Raw genomic sequence first — 8,529 nt, 5'->3', positions numbered from 1 at the left:
GGATTTTGGTTTATCGTTGTCGCGTAAGAACGCTTAGAGTATTATATTGGTGGAACTGAACGTTGCCTTTATCGCGATTATTATTGTTTTCAGTACATCTGCACATTTTCGGGAAATATTCGCGACAGCAAACATCCGTTTCTTTACATTATTATCGCCACGTTCTCAACTTCCAGTTTTTCTGTTTTCAGGGAAAAAAAGAAGTTGTTGCGATCACCGTGAAATGAAAAGTTCAGTTTTCGCCAGAACTCGATGTTTCAAGGTCTAGAAAATCACCTCCAATCAATTTCAGATGAACGTCTGTTTGCGTATCTATGTGTGTACGTACGCGATCAATTTTGTTGTCCGACGATATCTCGAGAACGGGTTACCGGATTTCAATTATTGAGACAATCGACGCTGCTTTTCCAAACTTAGAGCTGATTAGATTTTCGCTTGGAGCGGTTCGGTACTTTTAAAATCATTTGAGCAACGAGATTCCCACAAATAATACAAAAATGTTATCTTGAAAGCGAATGAACGAATTCGACTGAAAATTGATACCGCAAGGTTTTTTGGCTCGCTGATGACGAATTTGACGTTGCGCTTCCAAAGTGCGAATAAGATAGTGACGTTATTATTATTATTTTTAAAATTATCATTATTTCACCGCGACACGAGTTTGAAAACCAGAAATTCAAACGCTGGCTCGTGGGTGAGCCCAAATCCGCTTGTTTCAATTAAACAACGCGTCAACGTCACTTTATGATCAACTTTACCGTGCCAATTGCTACAAGAAAACTTACGTGTCTTCCCGCGACTATCGCTTTAAAACAGAGATAAAACTTGGTCCATTGGTTTAGTTTCGTTCGTCTTAAGAATTGATCGGATTTCGAGCAAATATTTTCGCAAACAATGTAAAGTTTATTTAAAACAGTGTAAAGATTATGGACCGACACTTATAGGCCTGTCGATTTTTCGTCACGGTTCTTTCGTGACATAACGAGCGTGTTCGGTGAATTTCTTCTTCGCGATCGGAAAACGTCGTCTAGTTTAACGACGCTTCTAAATTTTTATTATCAGCGAGATAATTGTCAAGGGAAAATACCTTTCGTTTCCGAAATAAAAACTGCAATGATTTACGTACAAAATATTATCCTAACGAGGACGAAAAGAGTTACAGGAAAAACTCGACGATACCAGAAATATTCCACGGTTCCATATTCTAATTTCCTTCCTATCTCCAGCCGAGTTTTCACGAATCAAGCCGAAGTGTGAAAATTGGAACGTCAAGCACGCTTCGCTTACAACTTGAATCTGACGTGGCGATCACATAACGCACGTTATACCTATAAAGGTAACACCGATTCGCGTAAAATGTATAACGTACAATAGCGTGACGGCTGGCAGTTAACACTCAACCACTATGCGAGTAGACGTGCTTTAACCAGGCGATAGGGATAGACAAGCACGGTGTTGAGGTAGGACCGAGCAGATGGTCTTGTATACTCGTTAATTTCCAACTGATACGTATGTACCTACATTCTACGCCTAGACGTTCGCGACAAATGACCATGTAAGTCTCAGAATTCCAAGGCGATGGGTCAAACGTTGATTGGAAACGAAGCAATCCGAAGGCTTTGCCTTAGCTTAGCGACGAATAGACGACTGCGGGTACGTATAATAACGTTCAGGAGAACCGAGAGGAAGGTGGAGGCATCGAATAACGTATGCAGCATATCGCCGCGCCATATCATATGCATACGTAGGTACGTACGTAAGAAGAGAAAAAGAAGCGTAAGGCGACTCGCCTGCTTGCTTGCACCGTCTCGTTGGCTGCAGTCTCTTCTTGGCCGTTTCTCCTGCCTCCCCCCCCCAAATATAGGACATACGTATGCCGTTTCTGTGTACGTGGGTATAAAATTCTCTGGGCACTGCGGAGAGAGGCAGATGGTTGTCCCAGGTCAGTAATCGATAAAAACTTATTCTTCCTGAGCAATATGCGGCATGCAAGGGGAAGTGTTGTTGTTATTATGGTGGCCCCTGGCCTCAGGCTGCTGCTTGCTACTCGCGACGGTGGTGCAGCTGTGCATTTCATATTACCTACCGGTCTCCATACCCACTGCCTGTTCGAATGCTGCTGCTGCACGGCGGCTTAAGAGGCTTATGCTGTAAACGGACGTGTGTGTGTGTGTGTGTGTGTGTTTGTGTACGCGAGCCGCCGGACGCCGGTTGTACGTATGTACGTGGTGCAGGCGGTGCAGGGTGAACTCAACTGCATATCGATTCGAGGCTGGAGGGCAACCAGTCGTAGAAACCCTGTACTCAACTAGCCGGTCTAGCTCGACTATCCCTTTGTAAACTATCGTCATGTAGTCCGAGAAGAAGATTGAAATCTCCATGAATCAGCTGTAACCGTATCGCGTAGCGCGGAGAGATCCGTCGAAAGACGATGCGGCAAAGTTGTTATAACCGCTCTCGAAACAAGAGTGCGGCAGGTGCATGACGCACGTCGCGGGACGTACGTTTTTCAAGGTCCTCTCGAGTCCATCTGAAAAGAAAGATGAGGAGGAGGAGGAGGAGGAGCAGTGATGAGTCCTGAGTCCTTGGCTCGCGCAGGCGGCGGACGTACACCTCGAACTACGCTGCGGCAGGAACCGGCAGCGCGGAGTCTTGGAGGAGCGCCCGTATTCCGCGGCAGCGATCCTGCGGCGAGGAAAAAGTCACGGGGAGTTACCCTCCTTGTCTGGGCTCCGTCTGGCTCGGCTTTGGCTTGGCCGGCCAGGGCGACACCGGCAGGGTTAAGGGGAGCCACCACGACTACCGCGACTACCCGTGACGTTACGTCTAGACGCCCCCACCGACGGCTCTCCCGCGACTTCGAATATCGTCGACGTACGTACGCCTGCTCTACGCCCCCCACCCCCGACGCCCGCGGAATAAACCGGCCACGCGCGTTGCGTCCCATCGGCGAAAAGTCCTCCGTCTCTCCTGCGGATTAAATTAAACGCTGGGGTGTCCGACCAGGATGGATGTATTTTTATTTTTTTTTTTTCCCCCCCACCTTTCTTTTATGTTTGTGTCCGTGCGACTGTTTAGGTTCGTTTTCCGAACACGCAAAGGCGTCGTTACTCTCCTCTCAACCCCTACGTTTGTATCATGCTGACCGTGAAACAATCGTGGACTTTTTGGAAAAGTTTTTATAAGCCAATCGAGTCATTCCCTTCGTCCGTGCGGGGTATTATTCATACCTAGGTATACGTGTTGAGGCTGGGCGTTATTCGAAACTATGGTTAACGATATACATTTTATCGGAACTTTTAATCCGAGGAACAATTTTTTTTCACCTGTCGACAGGGTAAACGAATCAACGACCATTTTCCGTCATCAGATGATATTATTTGATAGAATTGTATGGAAATTAACTTAAATTCAGTAGCTGCGGGTCAGCTATAATAATTCAACGAGATAGGTTGACATAAATTTATTCTTGAAGAAAAAATTCTCGTCAGTTGGAATTATTGTGTTCGTTATTGTTACTATTATTATTGTTGTTGTTGTCGTTGTTACAAAAGGGAATTTCGAAAATGTATAAAACTAGTGCATCGGAAAAATTATATGTTCGACAATTGGGACATATGTGTATTCGGATAATCATCTCGTAATTTGTTGGACAAAATTTTTCCTTTTCTTTCGTTTTCTTTTTTTTTTTCCTGTGATCGGAATCCTTGGGAAGTTCCTATATATGAAGGCCATCGATGTTCTTTAATGATTTTCATCAATCTTACAATGTTTAAATAATAATTCCTGCCGCGCGATGGAAAAAAATATGAGGAACCTTTTTATTTGTAGAAAAATATTTTCAGGACCTTCGCTCGAATGGCACGCAATTAGTAAGTCGTTCTGATAATATTTCTAATTTTAATTGATAATATTTATTTGTGGTATTTTCTTCGTAGTTCAGTTCCGTTTCTCGGTGATTCTTGACGAAGAAAGTGGAGGAGGGGGAATCCAACCAACGTCTGAACCTAAGCATTTTTGATTTTGTTCAAAATTGTCTCTACGCTTGTCCCAACTTCGAATCTGTACCCTGGATTTTGGCAGATTTTTTTCCTCAACTGGTTAATTATTCATAAATAGTGAAGGTGATTTTGAGAAAGACGCTTTTTAAAATTCATTAAAAAATTCCTAAAAACTGTATTTTCCATTCCAAACATCTCAACATCGCGCCCACGGTGGATCGATTGGTTTTTTTACTTTTTTACCAACACTTTCAATTTTTTTGATCAACTAAAACATTGCTTAAACTGTCTGAAAATTCCCAAAAAATTCTCAAAACATCGATTTTTTACTTTGAACATTTACTTTGACCGGTTGGATGATAAAGTTGATAAAAGAAGTTGAACGTGGCAAAAAATAGGCAAAAATCGCACCATAATGGAACCGGTCTAGAAACGTTCTAGATGAAAGATAGAAGTTTTGAGAATTTTTCGGGAATTTTCAGACCGTTCAAACAATTTTTTAGTTGAACAAAAAAAAATTGAAAGTGCTGAAACGAAATGGAAAAAATCTAATATACAGTTTCTGAGAATTTCTTGCGAATTTTAAAAAAGGTTCATTTTAAAATCACTTCCAATATTCATGAATAATTGAGAAATTGAATAAAAAACCTGAACGACTTCGGGGTACTATTTAAAAATTGAGACAAGTGTAGAAAATTATTTAAACAAAAACCGAAACGGGGTCAGACGGTGTCGGATTAGCGTGGAATTCCCGCTATACACCGCGTATCATTGTATGTCTCTGAACAGGCTGACCTTTCGGCGTTTTAGAAATCCATCTCCTCAGGTATGATACGTTGTTATACATACATCAATCAATCATAGCCTGAACGGCCTGCACTAGGAAATTTTCCGTCCACTCACTGCAGTGTGTGAATGATACAGGTCGATAAACAAGTTTTTTTTTTTTTTTTGAGTTTGTATCATCGATAAATCGAATAATAACCAAAATCTGCGTACATATAAAGTTTGCTTTTGTCACTTTTACGTTGATAAATAAGTCTTGATGTTTTTCATGGATGGAATAAGCAGCAGGTAGAGCGGCACGTTGAAATAAAAAGCGAACTTTACAATAATGTTTTCATTAAAAACCATTCTTTCTTTCATCAGTTATGTGGAAGAAATCAAAATTTAACGTTCAGAAACCTGACTCAAAATTCGTGTTCGCCGGTATAAGCGCGAACGATATAATACACGTACCATACGTATTACCTGTTGAAATATTTCGCGCTCTTTCCGTACTACGCATCGACGCAAATTAACGATTTCTGAATTACTTCACGCAATCGTCGTCGATCCTGATCAACAGTTTACACCAGTAATCATTCAACTATAGTTAGATATAAAAGTCATCTTGAATAACATAACGCGAAACGAACGAGCGCCGTTGTCAAATAACGCCGATACTCGGGCATACCACAGAAACGCACGGACTTTCTCCGCGTTTTCTTCCGCGTGAATGCGCAATTAGGATCGATTTTGATCCGGGCGCGAATCCGCGTTAGTAACCGCGGAATGGCCGGTCGCACCGCATGCAACCAGCGGACGATGCTGCCGATATGCAAAAGATTCGGGCAAGTGCAGCGGGCTGCTACGACATTGGGTGCAACCTGTCTGCTCGCAGTCTGAGTGGGGGGCAAGGGGGTGGAGGGGGGCTCCCGTCTAGACTGAACCCCCTTGCCCCGTTCCCTGGGACGCGACTCCCCCGCAGACAAGCCAACCAACGAACCGACCAAACTGTTCAAGTGAACTGCTCGGCTTCCATACCTACCGCCGCTGCAACCCCGTGCGCCTCCCCATCGAGCTCGCGTCGCCCCTAAAAAGTTAAAATACTCCGTTCCAACTCCCCAAACGCCCGCCGCGATTTTATTATTACTATTTCTAGTAGACACCTTTTTTTTAAACCCTGTATACGGATTTATTCCTCCGATCTAACGCGCCTTCGTCTTCTTCTCCTCCACCACCACCAAGTACTCTGGGTTTATATCTCTCTATCTCTGTCTTTATAACTTTAATGCCTGCACTGCGCAACCCTTCGTATTTGTGTATAATATAGGTATGTCTGATGTGTATATATATATATAATTATATATATATATGAATGTTCTTCTTGTCTTCTTTCGTCGTCATTCTTTATCCGATCGTTAGTCACCTGCTTTTACAAACGGGATAATTTTGGGTTTTTGTCCAGACAGTCGCTGTCTTCTTCGTTTTCGAACACTTTTTTCCCCATTCTTTATTCTATAACCAACTTCTCGGTCTTGCCCGTCTTATTTAGGTATGTCTAATTGTCGGAAAATTAATTATCAGCCTGCGTCGATACTTGAATTTTCGAAAACAATAAGCGGAAGGATAGAAAAACAAAGAAGCACGACTAAATTACATTTACCGCGACGAAGAAACTTTAACGAATTAAAATGGCTTAAAATGCCTGGCTGCAGGCGGACCGTTTTTTTTTCAATCTTTTTCTCTTCAGGTCCAATAAAATTGCGGAGTGAATCTTGCGATCAGTTTTTCAACCGCAATTTTTCCAACCGCGAGGGTGGATGGTGAAATCTTTCACCGACATGTCTGCGTAATTAAAAGTGATTATTCTATGCCTGTGTATGGTTATATATTCAAACGGAGACGCGACCCTGGCACGCTGCTGCAACGGGCATCAGAACGGCGTCGCTTATACCGTACCAACAGAAAATAACCTATGTACGGTATACTCCGGTTGCGACGCATAGTTCGAACCGATCGATTCCAATTTCAAATTGCAGCTCTCGTTACATTCTCGAGTCGCAAGCCCGACGCAAGCTATACGCTCAAGGTGATCTCCTCGAGCGTCCAAAGGTCAGGTTCGTAAGAAACGCACGCGTTGCATCCAGACGCGTGATTCGATCCCTCCCCCCAATCGGCCGGCCGCGTTAACTACCTTCGTGCAATCGTTGCACGGCTGTTGGGTTCGACGTATCGTAGACGCAATTTCGTTCGCCGAACGTCGATGGCTGATCGGTCAAAGGACGTGAAAATGATCGGGCACGGTGGCGGAATCTAAAAAGCTACACCGCGTCCTGAGAAATTTTCCTCGATGGTGTCGTCCGCACTGGGCGTCGAATTGAGCCGCGACGTCAGGCCGGCCGGTCAGGTTGCACCGCGGCTCGAGTTAGTGCATGCGGCCGTAAAGTTATCAACTATAGCCGGAGGAGACGAGGCACCGACGGTGCGGCTTAATGACGCGAGATAAGAGACCACGGCTGAAAAGTTGGACCCTGCGTACGCTGCAGGACTCCGGACTGGCGGCGATGACGATCATCGCGAGGTCGACGAACCCCTGGGTATTATAACGATGCTGGTGACCAAAGGTGACGACGTCGTGCGATACTAGACCAACGTCCAGACGCCGGCCAGACGCTCGGTTGCACTCGTATGCGTCGCTCGGCTCACGTGCTTTCAGCTTTCTTTGTGTTTGCCGTTTGCACTTAGGTACGTACCTCGTTCTTTACTGCGACTCTTGTCGGTTATCGGCGATTCGCGTATTCCTGCCAAATCCGACACGGGGAAAATGAAACAGCCACCTCCGCTCAAATTAACTCCAGAAGAAAAGTGACGCGTCAGGATTTTTGTAAAATGTACTACGCCAAGTGCAGAATTTCAGAGTCAAATCTGCTACATTTTATAGTAAAAAGTATAGTTTACATGGGTACTTTTTTTTTTACAAAAATCTTCATGCTTGTCTCTCTTTTCCTGCATTTTTCAGTAAAATTATGCTCATTTGCTTTTATTCGTGAAAAAACTTGAAACTGGGTAGATATATCGTTCACGTGCGAAAGGTGTGACAATTGGTTGTAAAATCTGTGGTTGGAAAAACTCGACAAAAATCACGACTCAAGTTATGCTCATTGCTCAGCGTCCCATCTCAAAAATTTCCATGTCCTAGTCTTACCACAGTTTATGTACCTGCAACTTCAAATGATCTTTGTCACTTCGTATAGCTATTAAAATATGGAGTTTCGGCCAGAATCATCGAATTTTGATAGTTTGTTCGAACTTGCATTCGGCACTTTGGATTTAGAAATTATCAAATTCTGACTTCAGATTCGTGATCAGCGACCCCGATATTTCGGGCCAAAATGATGAACGGAAAAATGTCGGACTGAAAGGTTTAAATCTAATATCAAAAGTCGGAGAAATCTCCACTATTTTTTCACAAGAAAATCAATTATTTATGCAGTTCGTCCGATTCTACGATTAAACATGCCTACACCTTATTTTATTCAAATATGAATTACACACCTACAGATCTACAGAATGAAAAAAAAACGAGCAGTATATGCAACGATTGTAATTTACGGATCGTTCATTGCTAATACGACTGATTGAAGAATTCATTAAAAAACAAAATGAGTTATTGTTCGTAATAATCGGGCAAGCGATATGAATTTTTGAACGATCGAATTGTAGAATAACGTGAATCGTCCGGCTGCTTAAACATTTTTTCACT

This window comes from Neodiprion fabricii, chromosome 4, assembly GCF_021155785.1.
Source record: "Neodiprion fabricii isolate iyNeoFabr1 chromosome 4, iyNeoFabr1.1, whole genome shotgun sequence".
Lineage (NCBI taxonomy): Eukaryota > Metazoa > Arthropoda > Insecta > Hymenoptera > Diprionidae > Neodiprion > Neodiprion fabricii.
This window is presented reverse-complemented; position numbering follows the sequence as displayed.